At 43.0% G+C, this 17,425-nt stretch overlaps 1 pseudogene; it reads right to left on the bottom strand.

The window, feature by feature from the left end:
- Positions 1-6,819: 6,819 nt before the first annotated feature.
- LOC128058637 (patched domain-containing protein 3-like) lies at positions 6,820-15,095 on the bottom strand (annotated as a pseudogene).
- Between the last annotated feature and the right edge of the window lie 2,330 nt (positions 15,096-17,425).

Raw genomic sequence — 17,425 nt, 5'->3', positions numbered from 1 at the left:
ACCGCCGCCGCCAGCGCGACGCGCAAAGTAGCCGCCGCCGCCGCCACTGCCGCTGCCACCGCGCGCGCCTGCGCGAACCTGGCCCGCGGACGGGAAGGCGAGGGCGGAGCCGGGAGGCAGCCCGACCCTTCCGCACCGGCGCTCAGCTCCCGCGAGAGGTCTGCAGACCTGAGCCCTCCGGAACGCTGAGGTCCCGCGAGACCCCGGCATCGCGCTCTCTGAGGTGCGCGAACTCCTCACCCGTCTTCGGCTCTTCTGAGTGGGGCGTGTGCGAGGTGGTCGGGGGCGCCGATGCCTCCTTTGTGCCTGTTTCTGCTTAACTCGGAGAACTATCAGAAACCTCAGAGATGCAGATGACACCACCCTTATGGCAGAAAGCTAAGAGGAACTGAAGAGCCTCTTGATGAAAGTGAAAGAGGAGAGTGAAAAAGTTGGATTAAAACTCAACATTCAGAAAAACTCAACATTCGTGGCATCCGGTTCCATCACCGCATGGCAAATTGATGGGGAAGCAATGGAAACAGTGAGAGACTTTATTTTCTTGGGCTCCACAATCACTGCAGATGGTGACTGCAGCCATGAAATTAAAAGACGCTTACTTCTTGGAAGAAAAGTTATAACCAACCTGCTGCTAAGTCGCTTCAGTCGTGTCCGACTCTATGCAAACCCATAGACGGCAGCCCACCAGGCTCTGCAGTCCCTGGGATTCTCCAGGCAAGAGCGCTGGAGTGGGTTGCCATTTTCTTCTCCAATGCATGGGAGTGAAAGTGAAGTCGCTTGGGCTCCTCCGTCCTTGGGATTTTCCAGGCGAGAGTACTGGGGTGGGTTGCCATTGCCTTCTCCATGACCAACCTAGACGGCATATTAAAAAGCAGAGACATTGCTTTCCCAACAAAGGTCCATCTAGTCAAGGCTATGGTTTTTCCAGTAGTCATGTATGGATGTGAGACAATTGTAAACAATTGTAGATCTGATTGGAAAGGGTGATACTTATCTGATATCTAAGGAGACATATATTTTGTAGGGGAAAACCAAATTTTTTTCCCCTCTCTGGGTGAAGAGCCCTAAAGTACAAATATGCACATAGTTGAAGATCAAGAACTACTGCTTGGATGAATGGAGGAGCATTTGACTTTTTTCTAGCTCACTTGATGAGAATGAGGATTTGGAAGTATTGATACCATAGAAACAGGACTCCCTAGGATGAGAACATGATTGAGGCCATAATCTAATGCACTGTGATATGTGATCTCTTATTCCAGTATGAAACAGGGATTGTAAAAAGGGAGGCAAAAATTTGTCTTTTGGAGACAATGGAAATTAATCAGTGTGCAAAATGCAATGTGCCACGTGGTTAAACAAAATAATGGGAGTGTGATCCTAGGCAAATTAGGTAATAAACAATCTACAGATCTCTAAATAGCATTATGGCTAAATAAAGCAATTCAAAAGAATAAGATAAACCTGTATACAGTCACATGTTATGATCCTTTGATGTACTTGGTGAAAAATATAATCTGCATACAGAGATTTTTTTTCCTTTTTTTTTTCTTTTTCGCACAGTCCTGTCTTGACTCTTTGCCACCACATGGACTATACAGTACAGGGAATTCTGCAGGCCAGAATACTGGAGTGGGTAGCCTTTCCCTTTGCTGGGGGATTTTCCAAACCCAGGGCTCGAACCTGGGTTCGATACATACACAGATAGTACAATAATATTTATGAAAAAGATACCCTTGCATATATCTGGACCTGCTTACAAATGCAAAGAAAACGGTTTGTAAGGATAAACTCCTACTTTTTAACACTTCGATTAAGAAGAGGAACATGAAAAAAAAAAGAGGAACGTGATAGAAGGAAGTTTTAGGACTGCGCTTTGGGTTCTTCTATTCCCACTTTTTATTTTATGCATTTACTTCAAATTTTTTACAAAGAGAACGTTGTGTCTGTAAAGAATAACTAAATGAGGTGTACCAGGTTCACCAAACCCTTACCTGAGAACCATGCTTCTGGGTGATACCCTCGAAGTTAAAATCTGCCACTTAGAACACAGGGAAAATCTGTGCCTTTTGTGTGTGGGTGTGTGTGTGAGTGTGTGTGTCTGTGAACAAGCCAGATTCTCCCAGTCACTTCTGAGTCACATAAGCACTCATTTCATTCACCTTTAAGAAGTGCTTCTTGTACTAACTAAATCCTGAGAAGATGGGTGCCAGGGACAAATTTGGGGCTAATTAAAGCATGGCATGTGGTCCCATCACTTTATGGCAAATAAATGGGGAAACAATGGAAATGAGAGACTTAATTTTCTTGGGCTCCAAAATCACTGCAGATGATGACTGCAGCCGTGAAACTAAAAGACACTTGCTCCTTGGAAGAAAAGCTATGACCAACCTAAAAAGCATATTAAAAAGCAGAGACATTACTTTGCCAACAAAGGTCTGTCCAGTCAAAGCTATGGTTTTTCCAGTGGTCATGTATGGATGTGAGAGTTGGACTATAAAGAGAGCTGACTGCTGAAGAACTGATGCTTTTGAACTGTGGTGTTGGAGAAGACTCTTGAGAGTCCCTTGGACTGCAAGGAGATCCAACCTGTCCATTCTAAAGGAAATCAGTCCTGAATATTCATTGGGAGGACTGATGCTGAGGCTGAAACTCCAATACTTCGGCCACGTGATGCAAAGAACTGATTTATTGGAAAAGACCCTGATGCTGGGAAAGATTGAAGGTGGGAGGAGAAGGGGACAACAGAGGATTAGATGGTTGGAAGGCATCACTACTTCATGGACATGAGTTTGAGCAAGCTCAGTGAGTTGGTGAAGGACAGGGAGGCCTGGCATGCTGCAGTCCATGGGGTCACAAAGAGTCAGACATGAGTGAGCAACTGACCTAAACGGAACTGAGGCTACCACGTGACTGCCAAGGACTCTCTAGCATTCAGGTGCTAGCAGCCCAGGTTCAAACAGACTCGCTTGGAACTTCTCCAGGAAACTGTTGGGTGGGTGGAGAGTGGTGCTCTGTCCCGCAGCTCTTTTCTGATCCTCTGTGCTGTTTGAGAACCTGGTCTTTATTCCTGGAAATGAGCCTTAATCCCTCAAGTTTGCACTGGAAGTTGAGTGGGAGGCGGGACAAGAGCCTGTGTCCAGTCCCAGGGGCCCAGGTTGGAGTCCGGGCCTGACCTGGAGAGAGAGATCTGTTTCCCTGCAGGGCCTGGCCTAGAGCCTGAGATGCCCTTAGCCTTGAGTCAAGACCAGGAACCGAGCTTGGCTGGGTGGCGGGGCAGAGCACAGAGCCCCCTCCCAAGCTGCAGCTGAGGCTCCACTACCTCCACCGGTATCGCAGTCTGAGAACCAACTGGCCCAGCCGCCCCGCTGCCACACCAACTGCCTGGAGCCACTGCTGTCTTGGGCCTTCAGTTGGGCTGAAAGGTGGGCTCGCACCCCTGGATCTTCCTGCTGCTGTCCATGGTGTTAATGGCTGTTCTCAGCACTGGCCTGAGTTACCTGCCCCATGATGAAGAAGACCTCGAGGAGCAGTACAACCTGGTAGGGAGCCCTGCCAAGGCTGAGCAGTGCTTTGTGCAGGAACATTTCACTGCCAACAACTCTCTCATTTTCATCTCCAGGAAGAGCACTGAGGTGAATTATGCCTCCATCCTAGTGGTCTCCAACACCGAGACACCACTGGAGCCGGAAATTAGAAGAAATTAGCAAGGTGGAAGGCGCGTGGCAGGCTTTGACTGTGACACAGGACAACAGAACCCAGATCCCCTACAGCAAGGTATGCACTAAGAACCAGGGCTCCTGTGTCCCCTCAACCCACTCTTGTTCGCCTGGAAAAGGAACAGGGGCCTCACCCTGAAAACCTTCACCTTCCCCATCTACAGCCTAGCTGGTCAGATCATCAACCTGGCCAACATCCTGGGAGGATCTTAGGTGAGAGTATGGGGCTGATCCAGGTACTCCTTCAGGCCAAAGCCTTGCAGCTGCAGTACTACCTGAAGACAGGTGAAGGAGAGGAAAATGAACGTAGCAAGGCGTGGATGATCCATTTCCTGATGAAGGTTGGCAGCCTTGAAAACAGTTTGGCCTTGAAGAAGATCTAGGTACCTAGCAGCTGGGGTTAATAGGGAGGCCAGGAGAAGGTGGGAAGGATAAGAAGACTTGTTCCAAGGATCATAGCAGTAGCATTCCCAGATTATCAGATAGAGTCCTTGACTGGAAGCTAGATGTGCTCTGCTTTATTTGATCCTTAATCCAACTTTCTTAAAATAGCACAATGAAGAAAGCCACAATAGATTCTAAAAAACAGTGGATATGTGTATACCTGATTCACATTGCTGTGCACATGAAACTAACACAACATTATAAAGCAACTATACTATATATATATTTTTTTAAGTAAAAAGAGATAGGACGTAAAAAAAAAAATGCCAAAAATCTTAAATCCTTGGTAACCTTCTGGTTAAAAACAGAAGTTGTACATTCTCAGGGGAGGTCTGCTCAGTACAGACGTTGATCTTCCCGTTTAGTTTGGTTTTCTAGTCAAATACTCTGCAATTCTTACTTCCAGTTTAAGCCTTTGCTGTTTCTGGGAGCCCCCTAAACTTTGTTTGAAGTTCATTGGAATAAAAAAAAAAAAAACTTTAAACAAAAGTTTCATGATGTGTTTGAGAAAGAAAGATGAGCATTTAAAAAGTAAATTATAGCATAGGGCCAGGCACATATTATCTGTTCAGTAATTTTGGGGCTGGCAAACCTAATACTCTGAATAAAACTGGTGAAAATGAGAAGACACCTTCTGGAAAAAGCCTTTTAATACTCAGGTCTTTCTGAAATGGTGTTTGTGCAATAAAAATAGTAAAAGATAACAACCTAATAGAAGCTTAGAAAAAGAAATAATGTCACAGTTATTAATGCTTTCACAGTTTTGTATAAGATTCAGATTTTGTATATTCGGGAGTATTAAACTTTAGATTTTTGAGAGAAACTTTGAAAAGCATGCCAGAGATTTGTGGGAAGAAACAAATCTTCATTACCTTCTTATTCTAAAATTATAATCCATATATTTTGATTTTTCACTGAATTTTAATATTTAAATCAATAAGCTGTAGTGTTTCAATATCATATGTAACACACACAATATCAAAATTGAAAGCTCTTTACCTGAATATATTTTTGTGGCAGGTCCTCTACATGACTTTCCAGACAACTGGAATTTGAGGCAAATTCTATGACAGTGGTGCCCTTGTTTCACTTGGCATACCTTCTATCATATTATTTGCAATTCTATCATGCTACAGGTAAAACAATTTTATTAGTAAACTCTAAAAAATGTTTTATTGTGATAATAAACATAATGTGTAGATATGTCAGGGGACTATGTAATTTCCTCAGTTCTGTCTTTCCAGAGCAGAGATTTGAAATAGCGGACCAGTGTTACAGCTCTCTTACAGCTCAGAGTTTTGCTCAGCAAGCAAAGGAAAGTACACCCTCAAGGTGTGAGAGCAGGCCAATCCCAAAAGGGAGGCATCCATCCATCTTGGTTTCCTCTTTGTATACATTTGTCTCTTGCCCCTGAGCCTGCCCTGTGGAAACTAGCTAGCTAGCTAGGGGGTAGGTGTCGGGGAGGGGCGCTGTTTTTTTCACCTGAGGTCCTTACTCCAGTCCTCAGATTTTCTTTTGTTCCACTTTTGCATGCTTTTTCCTTTCTTTGTCTTTTAGCCACCACCATTTTGGACTCCTTTTTCCTATTTTTCTTATTCTAACTAACATTCCCACCTCAAGAGATAGGAGGCCCATTTCTTAGGGAATAGAGACGTCAAGCTTTCTCTGGCTACTTCCGGCCAAGTTGGGATAGCGAGGGGCACTGGGCCTCCCCCTTTTGCTAGTCTGAAGCCTCAGAGTCCTTATAGTGGTGTTCATCTAAGGGTGAGTGATATTTTCTGTGGTTGGGTGTAATTTTATATATCCTTGTTGAACTGGCAGTGCATGTTGAGACAAAATGGGTTAAACAATCAATAATACACGGAGCAATCATAGGCAGCATCAATATGGTGATAACAGGGATTAGTAGGGGCATTAGCCAACTCCAAATTCCCCATCGCCAGAAGAAGAGCCCCCAAAGAGAGATTCTAGCCATCCCAAGAACTCTGCAGCTCATTCTTTGAGATCCTGTAGGATCTGAATGTTTTTCTTGAGGACTATGAGACTTTAACTTAGCCGGGATATTTACCCAGAAACAATACGTCTCATTCAAGATGGTTCAAGTCCCTCCTTGTTCAGGGATCAGGAGATCTATCTCCTGTCTATTTTGTGCTACAACCCCTGCCAAGCAGTGTTGGCTCTTTAGATCTAGCCTGAAAAATCTTATCCCTTGAAACTTAATTTTGGGGGTTATGATTAGAATGGCACTCATTTGTAGTCCTGAATAGGCATCTGAGATCTCCCACTCCTGTTTTGCCCCCTAGTTCCTTCATCCTACCGAGTTTTGCATGGTTCTATATATTCTTTTCCACTGGTCAGGTGCTCCTGTCCACTCTCAGCTGGTGTTCTGCATACACTTCTGTGTCTGAAGGTATATTGCTGATGTATATGTGGAGAGAGATGTACTCCACGTCCACCTCTTCTCCGTCATCTTGTTCTCGCCTCTCTAGGGATATTTTAAATAACATTTTAAAATGGTATTTCCAAGCCAAGGAAACATGCCTTTGCTTTTAGTTTATTGACTATTCTTAATGATGTGTTTTCATCAGATTGGGTTGGGCTAATCAGGAATTCTATAATTGGTCTTTGATTTGCCAGTGGTTGTTCAAACTAACTTTCAAAAAACAGTTAAGAATACTGGGATACAAATTAGACCATGAGCAGCTCCAAATACCATCACAAGAAACAATCTTAAAAAATGTCCTAAAGATGTATGCTTTAGCTGCAGACAGGACACACACCCCTATTATTGTTGAAAATGCTCTTTGTAACACAGGGTAGCGTAGCAGATACAATGTCTCAATGGTTTTTCAGTTTCTGAGGGCTCTGAACTTGAAACAAATGCATAGGAAATGTGAGCAGGAAAGTCAAAAGAAAACCCTATACAAATGACAAGATTAATCATGGCTATGGAATCAAGATTGACATTCCAGAAGGCCCATAATCACAGAAGCAATAGCAAAAGTTGCCCACAAAGAACACAGGGGATGAGGAATTAACAATAAGGAAACAGTGAACATAGCTGTTGATGCAACAGTCACATTTGAATAGTGTTTTCTAATATTAGATAGCATATTCAAAAACAGAGACGTTACTTTGCCGACTAAGGTCCGTCTAGTCAAGGCTATGGTTTTTCCTGTGGTCATGTATGGATGTGAGAGTTGGACTGTGAAGAAGGCTGAGCGCCGAGGAATTGATGCGTTTGAACTATGGTGTTGGAGACGACTCTTGAGAGTCCCTTGGACTGCAAGGAGATCCAACCAGTCCATTCTGAAGGAGATCAACCCTGGGATTTCTTTGGAAGGAATGATGCTAAAGCTGAAACTCCAGTACTTTGGCCACCTCATGTGAAGAGTTGACTCATTGGAAAAGACTCTGATGCTGGGAGGGATTGGGGTCAGAAGGAGAAGGGGACTACCGAGGATGAGATGGCTGGATGGCATCATGGACTCAATGGATGTGAGTCTGGGTGAACTCCGGGAGATGGTGATGGACAGGGAGGCCTGGCGTGCTGCTGCGATTCATGGGGTCGCAAAGAGTTGGACATGACTGAGCGACTGAACTGAACTGAACTGAATATTGGAGAATACTGATTGAAATATATGAAAGCCTGTTGTATACCATTAGGGGAACTTGACACTTCTTGGCCATGTCTCGGAACTGATGTAATATCAGTTTCTTTTTGTTTGAAGAAGACATACTCATGGTTTGAATGAAGGCCTGGGAACAAATGATTTCCTGTGGTGATGTAATATTAATATTATACACAAAAAGTGGAAATTCCATTTAAAAAGTGCATTTATTGCTCAGAAAAGCTGTCTTATCATTTATATCTTGAAGGATGTTTTCCATATATTTTATATATTCTCACAACCAAAACTCTGTAAGATTTTTATCTACATACTCACTGTTTTCAAAATCTGCCAGACATTTTTCCAATTTTTGCCTAGTATTTTTATCCCAGTAGTCAAGAATCTCAGTAACGATAACCATAACCCTGGGACCGTAAGTTGAAAAATATTCTTCTTCTACATTACAATATTGTGTGGTGTAGGAATCATCACTTGCCAAATTTCAGAGGTCTAAACCTTCCTGCACTCAGAAACACCCATATATACTACTTATGATGTACAAAGTATAGGAGCACTACAAAAAACTTGGACTCGGTGCTTGTGAGAAAAAGACTAAAATATTCTCTAAAGAATAGATTCACTGGATTCCATGTGTAACATAGATAGCCAATGGGAATTTGCTGTATGGCTCAGGAAACTCAAACAGGGGCTCTGAATCAACCTAGGGGGTGGGATGGGGAGGGAGATGGGAGGGAGTTTCAAAAGGGAGGTGATATTTGTATACCTATGACTGATTCATGTTGAGGTTTGACAGAAAACAACAAAATTCTGTAAAGCAATTACCCTTCAATAAAAAATCAATTGAAAAAAGAATAGATTCATTGGATGGATATCAGCTTTGTTTATCTTGGGGAAAATTACCTGGGAGGCAAAAGGACTTTTTAAATGAGGAACATTTTTGGTCAGGAGTTTCCTGCTTCTTCAGCCAGCCTAGACAGACTACTTCTCTTTTACCATCCATAGCCATAAACGCTCCAAAACAGACGATGTTATGAAAATAACAAAAGAGCAGGGTTGTTCCTATATAAATGTAAAAGTATTGTACGGACCTAAAAGAGGTCAGATTCTCTTTATTATTATAAAAGAGGTCATAATTCCTGTATAGGAGGCCAGGACATTGGTGATGGTGGTGATTGTAACGGATACTGCCACTTTTGAAGAGACATCGGACATCTGTTTGCTTATGCTATCCATGAGGCTGGTCTTCTGCCAGGCAGAAATCATGATAAACATATCAACTCCAACACTATTAGAGAAAGAAACAGAGTCTCCACATATTTTAAACATCCATTTAAAATTAACAAGATGAACTCAAACGGTTTTCTTTGCCTGTCTCTCAAGGTCTCACTGATCTTGAGGTGTGCTTGTGTGAATGAATAACATGTCCTGTGCAAAGCAAGTGATGAGCCCTGCACTGGGGTTTTGTGGTGCCTTATGATGACTGAAGGCAGACCTCAGAACGGAAGCCTTGTCAAGGTTTATATGCCAAGAGACGCCCAACATCCCTGCGAGGGGAAGGACCAGAAATGGGTGAAGCATGTGGGCCGAATTTTCCTTTCTCTGTCACCTTTACCTGGTCTCTTTGACCATTCCATAATTGTGTGGGGAATTAGAACTACTAACCTAACCTGTCGGATCATAGACTTTCAAAGGACTTGTGAGCCATACCATTACTCTGTACTTTTACTTAGACCTCAAACTATATGGATGAAAGCACCTAGCCTTGCTAGGGAGCTGAAAGTTACAAGAGGACGTTTGGGAGCAAGGCGGAGGTCTAGCTCCAGGACTGTCTCTCAGGCTAGAGGTGATTCTCCTGGCTGGCTGCCTCAGGGTCCAGAGTCCTAAAAGTAAGTCTTTGTCATGGCTGTGCCTCTGATCTATGTGGGTAGAAGCATCGCTGCTGACCATGAGGTTTCTGAAGACACAGATCGGGAATTGCAGGATCTGGTCCACTTGGAAGTGTGGTGGGCTTCCTTTGGTAGTGCTAGCTCTTAGCAGACCAGAGAAAGCTCTCCCATGTCTTGTGTCTCAACTCCCTAGATATTCCTTTTGTGGAATCTGTGGGAATGAACTGGAGGCCTAGTAACTTGAGGACAGAAATCACTTTTTCCTCGCTGGCTGACCCTCCAGTCCCTCTTTTGCTATCACATATACTGGTGTGGCGACACTTAGAAGAGACATCTTGGATTTCTTGTTCGTCTCTTTATAACCCACAGCTTCTACTGTGTTCAGGACTGTATTCAGAAACGTGCACACGCACATGGAACATGGATGCCTCCCCTGGAAGATGAGCTCGGGAAACACTCCAGAAAAGCTACTCTGTTCCACCCCAGGTGGCACCAGAGGGGGAGCGAAAATCAGACAAAGGTCTTCATGGTGAGGAACTGGACATCACCCTGAGATGCCATCAGGTCTACCCCTGGTGCATCTCCAACCCACCTTGGTGGTGGAACCGGGAGGGACGGATAAGTCACCTTTGTCAGTAAGGGACAGACTAAGTCCAACCAGGGAAGGAAAGCTTCAGTGGAACATCTGTCTACACCCCCATCTAGAGCAGGGAGGGACACCTCTGGTGGAAAGAAGCCACGGCTGTGGATGCTGCTTTTATCTCTCTTACATATGGGAGCTTCCCTGGTGGCTCAGAGGGTAAAGCATCTGCCTGCAAAGCGGGAGACCCGAGTTCGGTCCCTGGGTTGGGAAGATAAGATCCCCTGGAGAAGGAAATGGCAACCGACTCCAGTATTCTTGCCTAGAGAATTCCATGGATGGAGGAGCCTGGTAGGCTACAGTCCACAGGGTTGCAAAGAGTTGGACACGACTGAGCGACTTCACTTTCACAGATGGGAGCTGGCAGATCCAGAACCACCTGTTTAAAATGTATTTTTAAAAACGGGGACAAGTTTGATTCCCAGAGTTTAAAGAAGACATGCCTGATCTTTGTCTTTGATACCAAGTGGCCATGGTATCCTTTGGAAGATGGGGAACACTGGTCGGCTGAAGGGTCTCAATTATAGTACTGTTTCACAATTAGGTCAGTTCTGTAGAAAACAAGGGAAATGGGTAGAAGTGTCATATGTGTTGCTCCTTATCTCTCTGCAAGACATGCCAGACTTATGTCCTAAGGGTGCAGATTTGGGTGTGAAGCCTTCAGCTGCCTCCTCTTCTGTTACTTTGCCCCTGTATCTGGGGCTCCCAACTGAACAGGCTGATTCAGGGCACCCGTCTAGAAGGGGTTGCCTCAGTCTCAGTAGAAACTCAAACAGTCCCAATTCATAGAAGCCTTTACAGGACTAAATTTATGACCTTACTTGGAGAGATGTAACATATGTCTTGGGACAGATGCTGACTACTGACTCGAGAACTCGAGTTTTGGGAGAAGCTACTACTTTTGGAGATGAATGGCTTGAGGATGAGACAAGGGGAAAGAGGGAGCCCAAAATAGCCCTCCTCCTTCCTGGGAGCCAAGCAGTTCCCATGATGAGCCAGACTGTGACTATAGCATACCTAAACGAAGGTGGGATCAGAACTACTTTGCCAGATGTATTCTTGAAGGATTCAAGCCAGTGCACACTAAGACTTTAAACTATGCCAAGTTGGCTGACACAGAACAGGGAGAGAAGAAATCTCCTGATAAATTCCTAGATAGACTACAAGAGGTTCTCCACAAGTTTACTGACTTTGATCCCAAAAGTACAGAGGAAGGAATAATCTGAAAAATAGATTCCTCACTCAGTCAGCTCCAGATATCTGCCATAAGTTATGAAAACAGGCGTTTGGACCATATCAGTCTTTAAAAAACTGTTAACAGCTGGCTCAGATGGTATATCAGGGTAAAGAATACAAGGAGGAAAGTAGGAGGGAAAAAAAAAAAAAAACTGACAAAAGAACGAAGCCCCAACAATGGCTGTTAGATCAACTCTGAAACAGACTGAGGAAAAGTGTCCAGAGTAACCAAGGTGAAAAGGGGTGGACTTGTAATTACGGTGGAAATAGAGGCATCTCAAGCTGGATCGCCCTCAGGCATCTAAGCTGCACCCGGCTCCATGTCTGGTTTATAAAATGACCACACCTGAGGAGAGACTGCCCTCTGAGACATAGGCCCCAGGGCTGGACTCTCAAGGCAATCGGACTGAAAGTGCCTGGTGGTCCCCACACAAGCTCCCGTTCTAATTACACCTGTGGAACCCTGGGGGTTAATAACTGTGGGGGGCCAATCGATTGATTTTCTTTTGGACACTGGGGCAACTTTCTCTGTGCTCACTGAAGCCCCTGGTCTGCTTTCCTCCTGATCCACTACTGTAATGGGACTGTCAGGATGAGCCAAACGCTATTATTTCAGTCATCATTTAAGCTGCAACTGGGGCTCCGTGCTGTTTTCTCATGAGGTTCTGATCGAGCTGGAGTCTCCCTCACCCCTTCTAGGGAGGCATATACTGAAAATGGTCCAGCCTCTGTTTTCATGAATATGGAGCCTGCTCATTTAAGTGAACAAAATGTAAATCCTAGAGTGTGGGCTGATGGAAAAACTGTGGGTTGAGCACAAAATGCTGTTCCTGTTGTTATGAAGCTCAAACCCCCTCACCTATTTTCACATCAAAAGCACTATCCGCTAAAGCCTGAAGTTAAGGAATGGGTGAAACCTTACTCTACTGACTTCTCATGACGTAAGGGGGATCTTAAACTCTAAAGTTCAGAGCAACAATGTTCCTTCTTAAAGCTACTGTAACTCAAGTGGTGTCAGAAGTTCTAGGAATAGAATGTTACTTACAGTGTTCCTGGAGACCCCAATCTTCAGGAAAGGTTGAAAAGGCTAGTGCCGTTATTAAAGGACATCCATGTAAGCTAACTCAGGAAACACAAGACAGTTGGTTTAAAGTTTTACCCATGACTTTAACAAGAGCTTGAACTGCCCCTAAGAAGAAGAGACTGTCTCTATGAGACTGTTTTCATGCACAGATCTTGTCACATATCCTGAAATCTTAGAATTAACTATGTGAGTCAGCTTTCAGCTTTTCAACCTCATCAGGGAAAGGCTTGGCATCGTGGGTTCCTCCACATCAAGGAAAGGACTTTCTTCAGCTCTGCGAATACCTGCACTGACAACAATCATATATGATATCTCGTCTTGATCTGATGACATCTAACAACCCTAAAATGGACTGATGTAACAATGGACATAATGTGACTTTTAATTTTGATTATGTTTTAACTTGGTTTAATGGGTATTTTGCCTTACATATGTAACTGTAAAATGGGGTTTTTTTCTAACTATCTGAAAGCTTCTAAGTTACAAATGGTTGTCCAGGCTCCTACGAGTGCCACAGCCTCCTCCAACTATTACTTGGGGCCCCTGGATCAGAGACCTTCAATATGACGGTTAGCAGGATATATTGCCTCAACAACGTAGGGACAGTGCCCCTCAACAGCAGGAAGTAGTTATGGAATGAAAACAATGGCCCTTTCCCTTGGCAACATGATCCTCCTTAAAGAAAAGGGGGGAATGAGACAGTCAATTTCTAGATAGGCTGATAAGAAGACCAGGGTCCCCAGGGAGGAGAAACAGGTCCGAAAGCCCTTGAGAAGGAGAAAGGGGTCTGAGGCTCCCTGGGAGAAAAGGACAAATGGTCATTTCTACATTGCTTTGTCTTAGTGAATATAACAATGCATCTTGCTCGAGGACATGTTTCTCCTTAACAAGAACCTTCTGACTGATCTTGTCATCTTAAAATGGATATTATGGGAGTGGGTCTGGTAAGATTTTTCTATTGTTCATTCTAATCTTGTTCATATAAGATATATGTTGTGGGAGTGGGTCTGAAAAAGTATATAATGCCTTGAAAAGACTAGCTAGGGGAGCACTCTGCCTCCCCCTTCTGATGTCTATGTCAGAAGCTTTCTCTGTCCCTTTTTATACTTTAATAAAACTCTGCTACACAGAAGCTCTTGAGTGATCAAGCCTGATCCCTGGTGGAAAGTGAAGTGAAGTGAAGTGAAGTCGCTCAGTCGTGTCCGACTCTTTGTGACCCCATGGACTGTAGCCTTCCAAGCTCCTCTGTCCATGGGATTTTCCAGGCAATAGTACTGGAGTGGGTTGCCATTTCCTGAAGAAGCTAAATAGTCTTCTTTGAAGATCACGAATCCAACGTCATTCACTGTAAGCTATCATACAATTAGCCTGTTTTTGTTTTTTCCTATTCTAAATCACACTGAAATGAACATCATTCTTCTATTTTGTGAACACGTGTCCAATAATTAGGATGAATGCCCAGAAGTGGAGTTGGCAGATCAGATTCCATTTTAAATTTTTAAGTCTTTTGATTTGTTGCAAAGTTATATTTTAAACCTGTACCAATTTACAAATTTCCCTCAGCAGAATGTGTGTTTATTTGCATACAACCTTCCCCAAACCTTCAGTCTTGCTGTAAAATTCATTAATCTAATAAAAAGACAAGGTGTCTCACTTTTGGTTTAACTTGCATCCCTTGATTAATGGAAAGGTCAAATATTTCTTTCTTATATTTTCAATGATTATTGTTTTGGATTCTGTGTGTGTGTGTGTGTGTGTGTGTGTGTGTGTGTGTGTGTGTGAACTGCCTGTTCATGTCCCTGGTCTGTGTTTTTCCATTTGGGGTAATAGATTTTTCCAACTCTTAAAGGCACATACGACAAAGGAAGAGATGGTTGGATGCCATCACCGACTCAATGGACATGAGTTTGGGTAAATTCCAGCAGTGGGTGATGACAGGGAGGCCTGGCATGCTGCAGTCCATGGGGTCGCAAAGAGCTGGACACGACTGAGCGACTAGAGTGAACTGAACTGAACTGAAAGGCACATAATTCCATTTGATTTTCTTTTTCTCCTGATTCCTCATTTTGGATCTGTAGAGTCACCAATATATAACTATTTTGCCTAATCTAACACAATACCCTTCCTTTACCCACCCCACACCCCGACATACACAGTGTTCAGCCTCATGCTTTGTTTTACTCACCCAGAATAAGAAATGGTGAATTTGCAACTATGATCACAAATGGCACCCCAATGTACAACATCAGGCTAAAGCCACTCACCACTGCCAAGGCAGCAGAAATGACTCCAAAGGCTGCGACCCACATTTTGTTCCGTACACAGACACACCTGTACACTTGGAGGGGAAAGTCATGGAACTTGCAGTGGTAGCTTCCATACCGAAAGTCCAGCAATCCATAACATTCTTTACTCGGACACCTCTTCAGAGCCCTCTTGCACAATATTTCCCATACCTGTCTTCTGGAGAACTTTAATTTCCAGGCACTAACCCAGACCAACTGAACAGAAGATGGGGAGGAGGGAGGTGCAGACAGAAAAGCTGGGAATCTGTGCTGTTACCAAACTATACTGGTTGATTCTTATGCAGCGAGCCAAGGATGAATCCACCGACTGGACTTTCAAAACCACAAAGATATATTAAAGCACTGCAAATAGCTAATTCCACTCTGATCTTCAAAGGAGTGTGAATGGAAGTAAGAGGTATGAAAGTGCCCATGTCTAGGTATCTTCTCACCCACTTATGAGTCCAGTTAGCCATAAAGACAATCCTAAATATCTCCTGTATGTCAAAGCTGGTTTAATATATATTGTGGCTAACCAAAAGAATGAAAACTTTCTTCTAAAGGATTTTTGTGGTTCTTCTCTGCTAGAGATGTGTGTTCTAGAAAAGAGGCTGTGTGTTTGTGTGCTCAGTCGATTCAGTCATGTCCGACTGTTTGTGACCCTATGGACTCTAGCCCATTAGGCTCCTCTGTCCATGAGAGTCTCCAGGCACAATTAGTGGAGTAGGTTGCCATGCCCTCCCTCTAGGGGATATTCCCCACCCAGGGATCAAACCTGAATCTCCTGTGTCTCCTGCATTGCAGTGGGTTCTTTGCCGCTGAGCCACCAGGGAAGCCCAAGAAAGGTGGCTACTAATTACGAGAAAAAAAAAAGTAACATGTACCTCATTTTGAATAACATCTTAAGCCTGTTTCTTGGTTGGACCAACAAAAATGGGAATATATACACAGCATTTTAAAAAGACTGGATTTAATACTTTAACTCTCCAACAAGCACTACTTTCCATCTTAAAATATTGACAACAATCTCTATGGGTTTTTTGTTTTTTCTACTAAAATCAGACAACTTTTATTTGTAAGTCCACACTGCTGTCAACCAGTCAGTTTGGTTGGACTGTTAATAAATAGTTTTTCTGTTTCTTTGGTTTTTTTAAAAATAAATTTATTTATTTTAATTGGAGGCTAATTACTTTATAATACTGTATTGGTTTTGCCATACATCTATTCCTGTTTTACTTCATTGTTAACTTCTTCAAAAGAAATGACTGATAACTGCCTATAGAAACTTTTAGTAGAAGAGAGAAACTAAGTTGGTTTGAAGACTAGCAAAGTCAACTATGGAAGTGGAGCTACTGATTCCCAAAGAGCAAGAATATAACTAACACCTTGTTCATGCAAGGCCCCATTAAGATAACTAAATTGTCCTCTTATTACAACAGCTATGTGTGTCTGTATTTCACTTTTTCTCAAATTACTGGTGTTATCAGTTAAACTCAGGGTCCCAAATCAACATACACACACACATACACACACACACTCACAAAATATTTTGTTTTGATTACAGAAAAAAATTTGATTACAACCAATACTTTCTTAAAGCAACAACATTGGTTTACAGGAGTTTAAGATAAAAGTACCACAGATGAACCTTGAAATCAGAAAGATTAACAGGATAAAAGCTACATATGACCTGTTTAGCTCTGTTCCCTCTTTCAGGTTTCTGGATTGTTGGTATAAATTTTTCAGAGGATGGGGGGGAGTGAAGTATGTTACTGGCTAGAGTGATTATTTGACTTTGACTAGTTGCTGTGTTGACTCTCTCTAAATGACCTTTATTTTAATGTTCAATAGGCAATGGAAGGGAAGACGTTTGTGTAGAACACTAGTGAAAACACTTGCAGATTTTCTAGTCCCCAAGAAGGACTTTGGTTAAGCAGTTTCTCAGAATGACTTAGGAGAGTCTTAGAACTTTAGATTCCTGCAATCTTGGAACATAGCTCTGCAGACTCTGATCCACAGTTGTGGAGAAGTTGCAGAATCCATGTGTCTAAAAATTTCTACATGTGATTCCACTGCTCAGGTGGACTTGGGCATCACTGGCAGCAAAATGATCAATCAAAATAGCAAACAGAAACTACACATTGAAGAAAGCATAAGTCAGGAGTTCCCTGGTGGTCCAATGGTTAGGACCACTTGGTGCTTTCACTGCTGGGGCCTGGGTTTGCCCAAAAAAAGGCATCAATGGATGAAATGAAGGATAATAAGCTATAATATACACATAATATAAACACCCAAATGATAGAAGTAAGTCCTTCCTTGTCAGCAATTATTTTAAATCTAAACAGATTAAACCTTCCAATCAAAAGGCAGATATTGTCAGAATGGATAAAAGAGCATGATTCAACTATATGGTATTTACAAGAGATTCCCTCTAGATCCAAAGACTTAAATAGATTAAAAGATAAGAGGAATGAAATAGATACTCCCTATGAATGCTAA

Source organism: Budorcas taxicolor, chromosome 13, assembly GCF_023091745.1.
Source record: "Budorcas taxicolor isolate Tak-1 chromosome 13, Takin1.1, whole genome shotgun sequence".
NCBI lineage: Eukaryota > Metazoa > Chordata > Mammalia > Artiodactyla > Bovidae > Budorcas > Budorcas taxicolor.
This window is presented reverse-complemented; position numbering and strand designations above follow the sequence as displayed.